Source organism: Tamandua tetradactyla, chromosome 2 (assembly GCF_023851605.1).
Source record: "Tamandua tetradactyla isolate mTamTet1 chromosome 2, mTamTet1.pri, whole genome shotgun sequence".
NCBI classification, from domain to species: Eukaryota; Metazoa; Chordata; class Mammalia; order Pilosa; family Myrmecophagidae; genus Tamandua; species Tamandua tetradactyla.
In genome coordinates this window covers 36,682,163-36,700,429 of record NC_135328.1, presented here as the reverse complement: position 1 = coordinate 36,700,429, position 18,267 = coordinate 36,682,163, and the positions used below count along the sequence as shown (strand labels likewise).

Sequence of the window (18,267 nt, the reverse complement as noted above, 5' to 3'; positions counted from 1 at the left end):
GCCCTTCCACAACGTGTGAAGGAATCTCAAAGAAGATATGGAAAATTTTGTTCACAACAACTTGAAGTCTCAAGATTCTGCAGGAAAAAAACTGTTTTTATTTTTCCTGCCTCCATCTGATGAATGTTATACTTACCACAGTGACAATTCAGGACTTTGCTTTAATTAAGCTTAAAAGCCTAATGATTAATACACATCTCACAGTTTACCTTTAGAACAGAAAATCAGCAAAGAAAAAGATATTTTGAGGACACACTATGAAAAGAACACAGTATCCTAGGAACATACTAAATGACCAGTTTTCAAAAAGCTGAAAATGACTAAACAAAGCCAATCACTACCACCAATGTGATACCTAAGACTCAAAGAGTTGGAGTTCTGCAGCTTTGAAGTCAGCACTGCTAAATACAATGGTTAAAGAAACGAAACAAAAGGGATTAGGCTTCGATTAAATATAAGAACAAAGCCAATGAGGTCAGGACTAAGGTAAATCAGAAACTAGGGATGAAGACAGCATTATCTATATTTTAGAACGTCACCTACTGTATGAGACCAAAGGAAGAGATTTATTCTATCCAAAACCTAAATTTTCTGTAGCACATAATCTAACTCAACCTGTCTGGATAGATTTAAAAAAAAAAAAAAAAAAGCAAAAACAAAGAACTCAATGGAAATGAGAGCTTATAATTCTGTATAGCTTCAAGTAATATGCAGACACATCCTAGGGTACGCTGGGCACTCAGGGCACTTAATATGGAACGTTTCACGAATTTGTGTGTCATCCTTGCATAGGGGCCATGCTAATCTTCTCTCTATCGTTCCAATTTTAGTATATGTGCTGCCGAAGCGAGCACAATTGCTAATCCTTGAGGAGCCACTATTCCCTGCTCCTTTTTGGCATTATGTCAACCTTCCCTCTCTACTCCTATTTGCTGTAAGGGTTAGTTTAGCATATTTTCAAAGAGGTCACTCCTGATGCAGCCTAGAGACCAAAGGGGATTAAATAAATTTGGACTTATTGACCCTTTAACATTATATGAAAGGGAAAATAAAAGCCCTCTCAATTCAGAAAATAAGATGAGAACAATACCTTGCTCTTAAAAATAACATCAGGGATGGAAGTGAAACAAAGATAGGCAAAAAATTAAAAAAAAATGAGTTGTAACCCAAAATGAGTAAACTGTCTTATCAAGCTAAGTTTAAATATTTAACTGGTAGAATCAACCCTCAACCACCTCTCTGAGGCATTTTTCTGTCAACCAACTAAATACACATTTATCAGTTCCTCTTTAAGACAGGATATCATGCTCCTTAAAATTCTCTTCATCACTGTTCTATTTCTTCACCTCCTCTTTCTCTAAGCACACTCTTCAAGGATCTACCCTAGGCTCTATTCTAATTCCCCCTCTACAATCTCCTCTTAAAATGTCATTCCACTCATGAGCTGTGATGCTACTACTTCCAAGACTTTTCTCTCTACCTTTGAGCACTCTCCAAAGCTCTGATTCTCTGCATTTCCAGATGTTATGGGAATCTCCACTTAAACATTCCATAGGCAATGCAATTCAGTTCATCCCAAATTGTACTCACCTACCCTCTCGTATATTACTTTACTTTCAATTCTCGTTATATGGTACTACTATCTTTTCAAGCATACACAGTTAAAAACCTCCCCATTTTTGAAATCTCACTTTTTGTCACATATCCAATCTGTTGACAAATCCTGCCAATTCTATTTCAACAGCTATTTTTCCAATTAACTGCTCCTTTTTAATTTTTCCACTTACTATTCTGAATCTAGACCTGTTTACTCCAACCTAAACTACAACAGACAAATACTTCAACTTGGAAGCTCTGGATTTATCCACAACAGAGGTTCTCAACAGAAGGAGTATCATCTTTTAAGTGAACATTTTAGAAATTTGTAAGGGTGGTTTCAGTTATCACAATTGACAGAGGTGCATTACTAGTATCTATTGAGCAGGAGGAAGGATGCTAGACATCTTGCAAAATTTGAGACAGTAAACAAATATAATTGTCTTGCATTGTGCATAATGTTCTTGAGGTTTCTGGCAAAATACTCCTACATGAAAAGTTTATTTTTACTGAGCTGAAAATCTGTTTTACAAAGCATATTTGCACTTTAACTACCAGCTAAGTTGAAGTAAGATATGCTTTGCTGTGAACTTCGCTGAGAAATTTTTTAACATTTGGGTGGCATCTACGACAAATACAACATTCTGCGTTTATACCTGTTATGTTCATGATGACAGTACACACAGGCTGCGCCGGTTTGAATTTGTGGACCCCAGAAAAGCCATCATTAAAGTCCCTTAATCCTTATTCAATGTTGCTGGGTGAGAGCTTTTTGATTGTTCTCATGGAGATGTGACCCACCTAATTGTGGGTGGTAACTTTTGATTAGACAACTTCCATGGAGTTGTGACTCCATCCATCCCAGGTGGGTCTTGATTAGTTTACTGGGATCCTTTAAAAGAGGAAGCACTTTAGAGAAAGCTTTAGAACCATAAAAAAGTCACAAGAACGACAAGAACCATGATAGCCTGCATAGCCAGAGACCTTTGGAGATGAAGAAGGAAAATGCTTCCAGGGGAACTTCATGAAACAAGAATCAGGGGAGAAAACTAGCAGATGCCTCCATGTTCGCCATGTGCCTTTCCAGTTGAAAGAGAAACCCTGAATACCACCAGCCTTCTTGAACCAAGGTTATCTTTTCCTGGATGCCTTAGATCGGACACTTCTACAGTCTTGGTTCAGCTGGGACATTTTCATGGCCTTAGAACTGTGGATTTGAACTTCATAAATTCTTCCTTTTAAAAGCTTTTCTGTTTCTGGTATATCACATTCTGGCAGCTAGCAAACTAGAACATAGGCACAAACATCTGATTACATATAGGATTTACAGGTTATATTGTACATTATTTAAAATTATAATTCTCTTCTGTGAATCTGTTTAGGCACTATATTGATTTTTTAAAATGTGTATGTAAAGAAAAGTTATTTCTACGAATTTTACTTCAAGATAAGATGGTACTGTAAAATATGTTATAAGAAGGACTGCCCCTGACAGAAATAAGAAACACTGAAACAGAAAGTTCTGATCCTAGTCCTTTTTCTGCTCAGAAATCTTTCATGGTTTCCTTATTGCTTATAGAAAACTATCCAAACTCATGTCCCATCATTCAGGGCCATTCATAATACAGCCCAGGCCTGTTTCTTCAGATTATATTGTTACTCTACTTAAATCTCAAGAGCCAGCTAAAATGAATTTTCTTTATTTTCCTCTTACATGCTCCATGCTCATCCATTTCCATGTCTTTAGTAATGTTGATCTTCCTACTGTAAAATCCTTAATTACCTCGTATCTCATCTCTAAAATCTACTCAATCTTCAAAGCCCAACGTAAACACTGTTCAATTATTTTTAAAAATGGAAGAAATCATCCTTTCCCTGAACAACTATATGAATTTTTTCTCACAGTGCTCAATTATATTATTTTATCTTATCTCTTTTATAGCTCTTGTTTTTCTTATTAAACTATAAGCCAGAAATTACACTATGGTAGCTCACAGATTGAATATGACCTGAAGTGTGTCCTAATTGGCCCAATCACTGTATTTAAAATTTGTGCAATACTTCAAAATCAATACTAGAAAATTCATCTTTTGTAGGCCCTCACATCTTTCACACACAAGGCATTTGGCATTTATAAACGAAAGTCAAATTAATAAAAAAAGCAGAGTCTAACAAGCACAAAACACAACAGGTTCCCTTGGTACCACTTCAGAAACAAATTGCACAACAGGATAACCACCTTAGTCAATCTACACTATGTCGATTTTTTTTTTTAATAATTTATTAATTAAAAAGAAATTACAAGAAACACAAACATCCGTAATATATGCTCATTCCATTCTACATATATAATCAGTAATTCACAATATCATCACATAGTTGCATATTCATCATCATGATAATTTCTGAGAACATTTGCATCAATTCAGAAAAAGAAATAAAAAGGCAACAGAAAAATAAAATAAAAACAGAAAAAGAAAAAGAATTTTTACATACCATATTCCTTATCCCTCCCTTTCATTGATCGCTAGTATTTCAAACTGAATTTATTTTAACATTTTTTTCCTCTATTATTTTTTTTTTTCCTGAATCTACTATGTGCTTTTATTTTTTTATCCAATTTAAAAAATTTTTTTTAATTAATCAAAAAAAAAGAAAAATTAACACAACATTTAGAAATCATTCCATTCTACACATGCACTCAGTAATTCTTAGTATCATCACATAGATGTATGATCATCATTTCTTAGTACATTTGCATCGATTTAGGAAAAGAACTAGCAAAACAGCAGAAAAAGATATAGAATGTTAATATAGAGAAGAGAATTAAAATAATAATACTAATAAAATATATATATATAAAAAGGAAAAAGAAAAAAAACAAAAACAGAAGATACAAACAAACAAACAAACAAACAAAAAACCATATTTCAGGTGCAGCTTCATTCAGTGTTCCAACATAGTTACATTACACTTAGGTATTATTGTGCTGTCCATTTTTGAGTTTTTGTATCTAGTCCTGTTGCACAGTCTGTATCCCTTCAGCTCCAATTACCCGTTATCTTACCCTGTTTCTAACTCCTACTGGTCTCTGTTACCAATGATATATTCCAAGCTGATTCTCGAATGTCGGTTCACATCAGTGGGACCATACAGTATTTGTCCTTTAGTTTTTGGCTAGAGTCACTCAGCATAATGTTCTCTAGGTCCATCCATGTTATTACATGCTTCATAAGTTTAGTCTGTCTTAAAGCTGCATAATATTCCATCGTAGGTATACGCCACAGTTTGTTTAGCCACTCGTCTGTTGATGGACACTTTGGCTGTTTCCATCTCTTTGCAATTGTAGATAATGCTGCTATAAACACTGGTGTGCAAATGTCCGTCTGTGTCTTTGCCCTTAAGTCCTTTGAGTAGATACCTAGTAGTGGTATTGCTGGGTCGTAATCCATTCTGCCATTCTATGTCTTTTGATTGGGAAATTCAGTCCATTACCTTTTAGTGTTATTACTGTTTGGATAATATTTTCCTCTACCATTTTGGCTTCTGTATTATATATATCATATCTGATTTTCCTTCTTTCTACACTTTACTCCATACCTCTCTCTTCTGTCTTTTCGTATCTGACTCTAGTGCTCCCTTTAGTATTTCTTGCAGAGCTGGTCTCTTGGTCACAAATTCTCTCAGTGACTTTTTGTCTATAAATGTTTTAATTTCTCCTTCATTTTTGAAGGACAATTTTGCTGGATATAGAAGCCTTGGTTGGAAGTTTTTCTCTTTTAGTAATTTAAATATATCATCCCACTGTCTTCTAGCTTCCATGGTTTCTGCTGAGAAATCTACACATAGTCTTATTGGGTTTCCCTTGTATGTGACGGATTGTTTTTCTCTTGCTGCTTTCAAGATCCTCTCTTTCTCTTTGACCTCTGACATTCTAACTAGTAAGTGTCTTGGAGAACGCCTATTTGGGTCTATTCTCTTTGGGGTGCGCTGCACTTCTTGGATCTGTAAATTTAGGTCTTTCATAAGAGTTGGGAAATTTTCAGTGATAATTTCTTCCATTAGTTTTTCTCCTCCTTTTCCCTTCTCTTCTCCTTCTGGGACACCCACAACACGTATATTTGTGCGCTTCATATTGTCATTCAGTTCCCTGATTCCCTGCTCAAGTTTTCCCATTCTTTTCCCTATAGTTTCTGTTTCTTTTTGGAATTCAGATGTTCCATCCTCCAGTTCACTAATTGTAGCTTCTGTCTCTTTAGATCTACCATTGTAGGTATCCATTGTTTTTTCCATTTTTTCTTGTTTGTCCTTCACTCCCATAAGTTCTGTGATTTGTTTTTTCAGATTTTCTATTTCCTCTTTTTGTTCAGCCCATGTCTTCTTCATGTCCTCCCTCAATTTATTGATTTGGTTTTTGAATAAGTTTTCCATTTCTGTTCGTATATTCAGCATTAGTTGTCTCAGCTCCTGTATCTCATTTGAACTATTGGTTTGTTCCTTTGACTGGGCCATATCTTTAATTTTCCGAGTGTCATCCATTATTTTCTGCTGGTGTCTGGGCATTTGATCAGATTTCCCTGGGTGTGGGACCCGGCTGGTTGAAAGGTTTTTCTGTGAAATCTCTGGGCTGTTTTTCTTTTCCTGCCCGGTAGGTGGCACTCGTGGCGCTCGTCTGTCTGCGGGGCCCACCAGTAAAAGATGCTGTGGCTCCTTTAACTGGCCAGTCCGAATCTTGCAGTCAGCCCAGGAAACCGCGCATGGAGGGGGTCGATCGCCGGCAGCCGTGGCTTGGGGGACTCCGGTCCAAATTGCCCAGCTGGCCCGAGACGTCAAGCGTGGCGGGAGGGCCCCACTATCCAACATTCCCACTCAGACCGAGGAGCCACGTGCGTGGAGGGGACCCCAGTCGCCAGCCGCCCCGGCCGGGAAAACGCGCGCCCCTTGGATATCTCACCGCAGCGGATTCTCCCTGCCCCTTCAGCCGTTCCAGAATGGGGTACGCTGTCTTTTTGGTCTCTGTTGTGGCTCCGGGAGCTGTTTCGTATTGTTTCTGTTTCTTTAGTTGCTTTTCTGGAGGAGGAGCTTAGACCCGCGCGTCTTACTAAGCCGCCATCTTCTCCGGAAGTCACTATGTCGATTTTTAGCATAAGCCATTAATCACTTTGGTGATACTGACTTATTCCTTGCAAAAGGAACTAATCTGACGGTCACTGTAAACTTACTGACAAATTCAGGATTTTCCAATTCAACCAGAGTGAAAACACAAGCTCTTAAGTAACAAAATGACACAGACACATGTATTATTCTGTAACTAAAACTTCTCTCACTAGTAATAATCCCAGGGATAGTTGTTGTTAGAAAAATTAAATTAATGGCTCAGGTAATTTCAATAGCCAAAGCATAACTTTCAGTATGCAAACCTGATGACCATAATTGGAATAAAGATAGCACAGCACACAGGCCCACCAAGAAAATAATCTTAAAATGTAAGGTTGGGTCCACACTTTGTATCAGTACTAACTTCCCAGGGAGTTAAGAGAATTCTGGGAATGTTTCCCATTTATTTCTACTGCAACTGAGGTTTTACTGCATTTCAAAAATAAAGTTTAAGTAGATACAATAAAAAGTTAAAAATGGTTCTGACAATGAGTTAACTGCCAATATTTATGTAAGTGTAAATATGCACTAAGCTCTGGGGCTACACTACATTTTAACCTTAAAAAACAAAAAAAAGGACGTGGAAACACTACAAACATACCCAAAAAAGTACATCAAAGTATAGAAGAACAGATGAAAGCTGTTCCAATAACCAGGCTTATAAAATAGGTATAATATAAATGTGAGGTAACTTTGGAATGACAAACAAATCAAAACCTTGAACTACCTTCAATCAAAATGCTTGTTTTATAAAGCATTTCAGAGGATCTATCACCACATGGGAAAATATAAATCTCTGATAAATAAAGAAGTGGAATTTAAAAAGGTCTTGAGAAGTCATACATTTTTAAATTAAAAATATTAAAAATTATTCTAGTGGGAATCTGGGGGAGATGCAGATTATTTTAGAGTGCTGTGGGCATGACATCAATCTATCTAGAAAGACCACCTAATAGTGAGGTATAAAATGATTCATACTTCTGTATATGGTGATTCTACTTTGAGATTTATGCCCAAAATAAATAATTCAATAAAAAGAAAAGTAATGAGAATACAGATAATCATGATAATTGAAACAACCAGAATATGCACTAATGTGGTAATGGTTAAACAGTTATGATATACTTCCACAAAGGAAAAGTGTACATTTATTAAAAATGACACCTAAACTTACGTAGTTTAGGTAATATGCAAATGATTTTTTTAGAAATAATCTTGGATATAAAAAGAATACCAAGCATTCCTATGCATTATGTACAATGGCAATGAAGAGGCTGTGGGATCACTGTTAAGAACTGCCTGGAGTTTAAACACTGCCAAGGAGTTATTCACAATGGCTACCAAGATGTATTAACTTGCCTTATAAGTGAGAGCTGCAAGTGATAAGGAAGTGATAAGGAAGCCTCCAGTTAGCAGTCAGTAAGGATCTGAAACTTTCATTCCAACAGCCCACAAGAACAGAGCCAAAGTCATGATACTTTGAAATAGGTTATTTTCCATTCAAATCTTTGGGAAAAACCATAGCCCCAATGAGAGTGTGGCTGGAACCTCATGAAAGAGCTTGAGTCAGAGGTACCCAACAAAGTCATGCCTAAATTCTTGACCCCCAGAGAGAAAAAGACAATAAATATTTGTTGCTTTAAGCCAAAAATAAAAAAATTATTGCCTAAAATGTAAGCACTGGTTATAAATACATGTAGAGATGCATGTATATTATAATTGAAAGATAATATGCATAATTCTAAAATTTAATGTTTATTATATTTGCATTAAATAAAACTAGTTAATTGTCTAGTTTTGAAATATTAAACTCCTTTATTCTTATGTCCAAACTTTTCTAATTCTTCTAGAATCACAGATGGTAGAGGGAGAAAAAAATATCAACCTTCTTATATTTTACAGACAAGGAAACAAATACAAAGAGGTTAAACAATCTGTCCAAAATGATCTATGTACTTGCTGAGAACAGACTCTAAATTTTCCAATGCTTTTCCCCACAAATCATTACTAACAGAAAACAAAATAAAGTTAATCAACACAGAGAACTGTATATGGAGAAAACATGTAGAAAAAAATCAGCTTTCTGATTCACATTATGTTTAAAAGAATGCCTAGGGAGGGCAGCCTAGGGAGGGCAGGCCACGGTGGCTCAGCAGGCAACAATGCTTGCCTGCTATGCCAGAGGACCCGGGTTCGATTCCCGGTGCCTGCCCACGTAATTAAAAAAAAAAAAAAAAAAAAAAGAGGAGGACTGCCGGGGAGTCCCCTGGCCTCCTTTTAAAAAAAAAAGGAATGCCTATGGAGTCTGGTGGACCATGATGGCAACTCAAAACACTCCAGGGTACTTTGAACAACTAGCAAAAACTGGCAGAGACATCTTCCACAAAATGTCAAAGAACAGTTAAAGTTTCTGTAACTAGGTAAGTGCAAAATCATAAAAACACAGCTTTAAAATTGGTGGATGAAACTCATGACACCCTTGCTGGTTCCTTCTCCATTCCCTCCCCAGCTTGACATGGAGCTAGTATGTGCTCCCATTATGGGACCCTGGCCCTCTTTGGGAGGGAGCAGAAACAGCCCTTATGTATCCACTAGGATGCCTGTATGTTGGTGTCAACCTGAAAAAATGAGCCAGGAAATCCATCTCTGACTCACCCTCCAAGAATCTGTCCTACAGGCAGAAGAAGCTTGTGCACAACTACACCAGTGTAAGAAACAATTAAGTCAAAATGGCCTTGGACAAAGGACAACCTACTGTAAGACACATAGCACAGCTATCCTGGAAAAGGGAAAAGTCTAGTTCATAGGGAGTAGAGGGGATATTTGAATTCCTATAAACAGGGATTTCCGAACGCTAGGTGTAAGCACAAGCCCAGGATCAGACACAGGCTCAGAAAAGACAAGAGAGGATCCTGAACTTCACATTTACCTCAGGCTAATCTTCTTGATAGGAGGGCTAGACTGAAAGAAAGCACTAGCCAATCCTGAGTCAATTCACAAAGACTGCAAAAGGTGACTTTTGCGCTGGTTTGTTTAATTTTGTTAGCTTCCAGCACTCAGGGAAATCCCAAGTCGTATAACTGACTACCCGGATACAAACTTGAGAAATACACAGATCAAGGACCAACTCCTAGAATTAACGCTTTAAAATATTAAAATGGTCAGTGTATAACAGAAGATTATAAGGCAGCAAAAAACAGGATATAACGGCCCATCCAAAGAAACAAAAAAAGGAAAAACCTGATAAAGATTTAAAAAAAAAAAAAAAAAAGATCCTCAATATACACAAGGAGATCAGAGGAAACATGGAAAAAGATCCAAGTTTATTAGGAAAATAATGAAAACTGAGAATCTCAGCAAAGAGAGAGAAATTTTTAAAAAGGAATCAAACAGAAATACTAGAATTGGAGACCATAATAATAGAAATGAAAAATTTCCTAGAGAGTTTTAACAGCAGACTAGAGCTGACAGAGGAAACAATCTGTGAACCAGAAGATAACAGAAATGATTCAGGGTAAAGAACAAGAAGAAAAAACAATTTTAAAAAAACAGAGCCCAAGAGACCTGTGGACACCATCAAGTATATAAATATACACACTGCGAGTACCAGAAGAAGACAGTAAGCAGCAGAAGGAATATTCAAAGAAAGAATGGAGAAAACTTCTCAAATTTAATCAAAGGCACAAAGAATTCCAATTCTCTTTGAGGATAAACTCAAAGAGAAACACACTGAGACGCATAGTAGTCAAACTATCATATGCAAAGGACAAGGAGTGAGTTCTGAGAGTTCCAAGAGAAAAACAAGACATTATGTTCAAGGAAGTCTCAATAATATTAAGTTCTGATGTCTCATCAGAAACCACCATGAAGGCATTAATAGGAGACTTTGGTACACCACTTTCAGTAACAGAATGAACTTCTAAATAGACAGATTAATAAGGAAACAGAAGACTTGAACAGTACTATTAACCAAATGAACATAACAGACATAAATGGAACACTTCATCCAACAGCAGTAGATACACATTCTTCTCTACTGCACATGGATCATTCTCCAGGATAAACCATGTGTTAGGTCACAAAACAAGTCTCAATAAATGTTGAAATACTGAAATCAAACAAGGCATCTTCTCCAACCACAATGGAAGGAAGCCAGAAATTAGTATCAGAGGGAAAAATCTGTATAAATTAAACAACATACTCTCAAACAAAAATACGTCAGAGAAGAGACTACAAATGAAATTAGGAAATATCCTAAGGCAAATGAAAATGAAAACATATTATACCAAAACTTATGGGATTCAGCAAAGGCAGTGTTAAGAGGGAAATGGATATTCTAAGAAATGATCATAGTGATGAATACACAACTATGTGATGATATTGTGAGTTACTGATTATATACCAAGAATGGAATGATCATATGGTAAGAATGTTTGTGTTTGTATGCTGTTATGCTTAAAAAAAAATTAAAAAATAAAAACAACAAAAAAAGAGGGAAATGTAAATTTATAGCTCTGAATGCTTACATTAAAAAAGAAAGACCTCAAATCAAAGATCTAATTTCACAACTGAAGACAACTAAACCCTAAGTGAGCAGAAGGAAGGAAATAAAGATGAGTAGCAATAAAAGAAATAGAGAATAAAAAAACAAAAGAGACGATCAACAAAGCCAAAAGTTGGTACTTTGAAACATCAATAAAATCGACAAATCTTTAGACTGATGAAGAAATAAAGAGAGGACATAACTAGAATCAGAAATAAAAGGGGTACATTACTACCGACACCACGGAAATAAAAAGGATAAGAGGATAGATACCATGACATAACTAGAATTAGAAATGAAAGGGGTACATTACTACTGACTCCAAGGAAACAAAAAAAGATGAGAGGATGCCATAAACAACTGTATGCCAATAAACTAGATAACCAAGGAAATGGACATATTCCTAGAAAAACAAACAAACTGTACTGACTGAAGAAGACAACAGATCTCAACAGACCAATAACTAGTAAGGAGATTCAATCAGTAGCCCAAAAACTCCCCCAAAAAAGAAAAACCCAGGACCAGATGGCTTTATTCGTGAATTTTACATTCCAAGAAAAATTAATATCAATCCTGCTCAAACCTTTCAAAAACCTGAAGAACACTTCTTAACTCATTCTATGAGGCAAATATCACCTTAATACCAAAGACAGATAAAGATACCACAAGAAAAGAAAATTACAGACCAATATCCCTTATGAAAATAGACATAAAAATCCTCAAAATACCAGCAAATCAAATCCAACAGTGTGGTGGTAAGCACATGTAATGTAATGTAATGTAATATAAAAGAATTACATACCACGATCAAGTGGGATTTCTCCCAGGTATGCAAGAGAGATTCAATGTGCAAAAAAAAAAAAAAAAGGCAACTAATATGATACATCACATCAACAGGATGAAATTTGGGAGGGGAAAAACAACAAAACATGGTTATCTCAAATGACAGAGCAAAGGCTTTTAATAAAATCCAGCAACCCTTCTTGATTAAAAATATTCAAAAAACTAGGTACAGAGGCAGTGCCCTGATATTCCAGGTCCAAGACGGCTGTAGTCAATAAGGGAGGACTTTGTTAAGGCATTTGCCTGAAGTGAAGAGATTCTAACATTTTCAGAGAAACTTCTGGGAAGAAAAGGTCTACATTATGATATTCTGACAACTGGAATAATTTATTTTCATCACTTCTACATGTTTCATTCCTTCAAGCAATTCACAAGATATGTGACAGATATATTTTGGCTGAGAAGATAGAAGAAATGCCCCGAAATGTAAAGATGTCATCAAAACAATTCATAGTTTGTTAAATGATGCATAATTTGGCTAGTTTAGAGAAAAATGAAAGAAAGAAGTAATGGTTTTGGAGAGACTCTTACTACAGATCATAAAGTTTGATTTATAGGTGGAATATCTATACCAATTCCTATGCAAAACAACTCAAAGGTGATAAAAACAAATTCAAAAGTTGGTTCAATGAAAAAAGTCAGAATGGGCATAACACAAATATCCATAAAGAATGGGAGAAGGATCAAAGAAGAAGGTGGAGTTGTAACAGAGAAGTTAGGATTTAACAAAGGAGTATGACTACTGAATCATTATATTGATATTTTTTAGTCTCCGGTGTCCTGGGGCAGCTAGAAAGAAAATTCTGAAATTGTGGAACTGTAACTCACACCAAATTTTGAAATCTGTTCTATAACTATTTCTTAAATATACTTTGAAATTTATTCCTTTTTGTATATATGTTATATTTCACAATTAAAAAAATACTTCTAAAAAGTTGGTCTAAATGGCATGGACATTTGTAATGTATGTTTACCACCCTGTCACTGCAGTGAGAATCAGAGGTCATCACAGCGGCAGTGAAATAACTCGCAGATGTTCGCGCAAATTTGAAATACAGGAGTAGACCTACAAGCCCATGGATAGGAGATGGTGGGAGCAGTTTATTCAAGATGTTCCTGTCAATAGGTGGAAGATATCTGCATCAAATTCTGGAACTTTACCAGCAAGGGAAACAACAAATGCCTAATCACACCCATCAGTTCTAGCAGACCTCATCTCTTCAGCCTACACCACAAGTACCACAAGAATAGTCACACAAGTCCCAAGGCCCCAAGCCTTCCCAACCCCTGCAGGAGGACACTCAACAGTCAGCCCAGCAGCAAACAGCATGGCAACCAAAGAAACCATCTACACAGCGCAGTCCTCCCAGATAGGTTAAACGTGCCATGTTTTTTTTTCTCCCGAAGTAAAGGACAAAGCAGCAGAACCACCACCACCCAAAATTCCCCAAATTTAGACCACTCACTCACCAATGCCTCTGGCCCATCCACCTCCAAACCCCAGGGTGATTCCTTTATCTCCAAAAGTCTGGGCTGTGCTGCATTGAGCTCTCTTCTGACCTCTCTCAAAAGCCTCCAGCTAATTAAATTAAACACCACTCATTGCAGAAGGCACTCCACTTAGCAGAGCACAGCTGTAATTAGCCACAGATGAATTTCACATGCTAATGTTCAAGACCACAGCAACAGAACTAGGCAACATCACCTGGCCAAGGTGACACCTAAACCTAATTACCACAGACCTAAATAAGGTCTTCATGCTCACAGATGGGAACAAAGCAATTTGCAGATGCAACACAATCCCAATCAAAGTTCCAACAGCTTACTTTGCAGAAATGGAAAAAAGCCAATCATGAAATTTATATGGAAAGGTAAGGGGCCCCAAATGGTAAAAACCATCTTGCAAAATAACAACTAAGTTGGAGGACTAAAACTTCTGGATTGTAAAAATTATTACATATTTGCAGTGGTCAAAACAGCATGGTATTGGCACAAGGTCAGACAGAGCAATGGAACTGAATGGAGAGTTCAGAAATAAACCCTCACATCTATGGCCAACTGATTTTTGACAAAAGAGCCAAATCCACTCAATGCGGAAAGAATAATCTCTTCAACATACAGTGCTGGGAAAACAGGATGTCCATTTGCAAAAGAATGAAGGTGAACTCTTATCTCAAACCACATACAAAAATTAACTCAAAATGGATCAAAGACCTATGTAAGAACTGAACTATGAAACCTCTAGGAAAAAATACAGAAAATAATCTTCAGGACCTGTGTTAGGCACCGGTTTCTTAGACTTTACACCAAAAGCATAAGTAACAAAAGAAGACATACAGAAATGGGACCTCATAAAAATTAAAAACTTTTCTGCAAAGGACTTTATCATGAAAACAAAAAGACAACCTACTGATATGAATAAACATTTTTCCAAAGAGCAAACACAGATGACTAAAAAGCAAATGAATAGTTGCTCACTTTCATTAGCTGTAAGGGAAATACAAATCAAGACTACAATGAGATATCAGCTCACACCTGTAAGAATGGCTGCTATTAAACAGAAAACTACAAATGTTGGAGAGGATGTGGAGAAACTGGGACATTCACTCATTGCTGGTGGGAATGTATAACGGTATAGCCACTGTGGAAGACAGTTGGGCAGTTCCTTAGAAAACTAAATATCAACTTGCCCTATGACCCAGCAAACCTTCTCGATATATACCCAGAAGAGCTGAAAACAGTGACACAAATAGGCATTGGCACACCTATGTTCATAGCAGTGTTATTAACAATTGCTAAAAGATGGAAACAATCGAACTGCCCATCAACAGATGAGAGGATAAACAAAATGTGATATATACACATAATGGAATATTATGCAGCAGTAAGACAAAATGAGGTCCAGAAGCGTTTGACAACATGGATGAACCTAGAGGACATAATGCTGAGTGAAATAAGCCAGACACAAAAGGATAAATACTATATGATTTCACTATTAGGACCTTGGTAAAAGCAAACTCAGAGGCTTATAATGTAGAATATAGGGGACCTAGAGATACACAAAAACTAGAGATGAATGAATGGTTAGCTAATGAGGTTGAACTTAAATGTAAGGGGAGGGATAGAAGTAAATGTAGTTCATTAATGAGTTTATAAGTAATACTGCCATATTGAAAGTGAACATGATCGAAAGGGGTTGCATAGAGTCATATAACCCAATGATTAATACTACAAATATAAATAAGTTCTTGCATGAACTACTTCAAAGGTATGAATCTTGTGCAAAGAGTCAATAATAGAGGGGCATGGGGGAAAACTACTATTGCATGCTATGGCTATGTTTAACAGGAAGATATTAACAACACCAGCAGTTAATAATTGGGGGGAAGGACAAGAGTTAAGGGGAGGTTTGGATTTTTTTATACAGTGAGGGTGTGTTTACCTGTCATTCTTCTCTTTGGAGTAATGAAAATTGTCTAAGATTGAGAGTGTTGTCGATTATACAACTAAGTGACAATAATGTAAGACATGGACTGTTGACTGTGGACATGATCCATGATGCCCAATGGACAGAGGTGGCTGAAGGATACATAGACAGGCAAGTAGAATGGCAAACTGTGGTGTATACATATGATCAAATACTGTGTAGCTACAGAAAGGAACAAAGTTGTGAGACATGCAAGAGGTGAATGGACTTTGTGGACATTATGTAGTGCAAAATAAGCCAGAAACAAAAGAACAAATATTGCATGGTCTATGCAACTATGTGATGTTATTAAGAATTACTGATTGTACATGTAGATTGGAATGATTTCTAATTGTTTTGTTAATTCTTTTTTTAATTAATAAAAAAAAAAAAAAAAGCTCCAGATGGGTCCCTGGAACAGGTAAGTCCTGGAACCTAGAGGGGTCAGTTTCTCCAGAACATCAGCTAGTTCTATCTCCCTACCCCATACTACTGACAGCTCCTTTCAACATGAAAGTTAGAAGGGGCATAATCCAAATATTTCTAAAGAGTGGGAGAAAGATCAGTAGTGATGGTGGAATTTATACAGAGAAGGCAGGGCTTAACAAACGGGTATGATTGCTGAACCATCAAACTGACATTTCTTTTAGTCTCCTGTATCTTAGAGCTAGAAATAAAAACCTAAAATTGTAAGAGCATAACCCATACCTAACTCTGAAATCTGTTCTACAACTAAAATTACTGCACTATGCTTTGAAATTTATTTCTTTTTTGTATATATGTTATTTTTCACACACACACACGTCGATTGAGATGATAAAAAATACATATATTCCTTCCAGCCTCCAATGTTGTGGAGCAGCTAGAAGGAAAAATCTGAGATGATGGTATGGTAGCCCACGACAAATTCTGGGATCTGTCCTGTAACTACCTGTTGAAGAGAGCTTTGAAAACTACTTCTTTTCTCTTTCTTTGCTTTCTATATATGTTATATTATACAATAAGAAAAGTTAAAAAAAATTAAAAGAAAATACCTATAAGAAAAATGGGGCCTAGATTTATAAGCTCTTATAGCAGTCACATAGTCTGGAGCTGTAAATGTTATTTGGAGATTTTAAGTGCTGTGCTAAATATGTATAACCCGGTATCTCCCTGGAACTTTGGATACCTGTGTGACACCTAAAGACTCAGAGTTGGAGCTCTGCAACTCTGAAAGTCAGCGCTGCTACATACAACAACTGTTAAAGAAACAAAGAGAGATCAGGCTTCAATTAGATATAAGAACAAAACCAACTGGGTCAGGACTAAAGTAAATCAGAATGGAGGGTAAAGAATGACATTGTCTGTATTTTAGAATTTCACCTACTGTATGAGACCAAAGGAAGGGAGGTTTATTTTGCCTAAAATCTAAATTTTCTATAGTACATACTCTAACTCAACCTGTCTACATAGCTCATTTAAATAACCCAAACACATGGAGCCCAGAATGGGAATGAAGGCTTATAATTCTGTATAGTTTAATGTAATAATACCCATTTACATCCCAGCGTATGTTGGACAATTAATGAAAAAGTACTGCAAAGTCCCTTGAGGGACAGGAGAAAAAAACATGGAACTATTAAGCTTTACCACCGGGGAAAACCCTGATAGAGCTGGAACATTAGAGATTTTCAAGTCAATAGTCCAAGCCCTGGATCTTTAGATATGCTCTTATGAAATTTATTTCTATAGCGGAGAACTTAAGCCTATAACTCTTTGTTATGCCTAAGAGTTACTTCCAGAAAAACCTCTTTTGTTGCTCAGATGTGGCCAATCTCTAAGCACAACTCTGGAAGTAAAATCATTACCCTCACCCTACCTGGGACTTGACATCCAGGGGTTAAAGTCTCCCTGGCAATGTGAGACATTACTCCCATGGATGAGTCTAGCCCTGGCACCCTGAGATCGACAACACCTTCCCGACCAAAAGAAGGAAAAGAAATGTAACAAAATAAAGCATCAGTGGCTGGGAGCACTCAAGTGGAGTCAAAAGGCTACTCTGGAGGCTACTTTCATGTAAGCTTCACCTAGAAAATGCCAATTTCCATAGTTTACCAACCCCCAACCAAAACCATTCCTATTAACCCTAAAGAACACCTAGGGCTCTATCAAAGATTCTATAATAAGATTACTTTACCGAAACCTATAACCTCCAGATGGACCCTAGGCTAGATAAGTCCTAAAGCCCAAAGGGGGCCAGCCTCCTCAAGAATATCAACTAGTTCCACCCCCCTGTTCCATATTGTCAACACCCCTTTCGAACATTAAAAAGTAAGAACGGGCAGATCCCAAATACCCCTAAAGATTGGGAGAAGGATCAAAGGGGAAGGAGGAGTTATAACACAAAAGATTGGATTTAACAAATGAGTATGACTACTTAATCATTACACTGATATTTCTTTTAGTCTCCAGTGTCTTGGAGAAGTGAGCAGGAAAAACTGAAATTGGGGAACTGTATCCCATACCAAATTCTGAAATCTGTTCTACAACTACTTGTTACAATATACTTTGAAACTTTTTGTTTTATATATATGCTATATTTCACAAAAAAAATGTTTAAAAAAAAAAGAATACTTTGAGAAAAATAAAAAAACCTACAGAATGGGAAAAAAATCTTTGGAAA

General features: G+C 36.6%; 1 protein-coding gene, 1 non-coding gene and 1 pseudogene across 3 annotated transcripts in view; 1 reads left to right on the top strand and 2 right to left on the bottom strand.

Annotated features, from left to right (window-relative positions):
* Positions 1-18,267, bottom strand: part of FBXW2 (F-box and WD repeat domain containing 2) — a 41,916-nt gene that overhangs the window by 16,828 nt on the left and 6,821 nt on the right. The window lies entirely within an intron of this gene.
* LOC143675200 (U6 spliceosomal RNA) lies at positions 748-854 on the bottom strand. Its single transcript, XR_013171443.1, has one exon. It is a non-coding gene; the product is annotated as a U6 spliceosomal RNA (small nuclear RNA).
* On the top strand, positions 13,084-13,686 carry LOC143667069 (cyclin-K pseudogene; annotated as a pseudogene).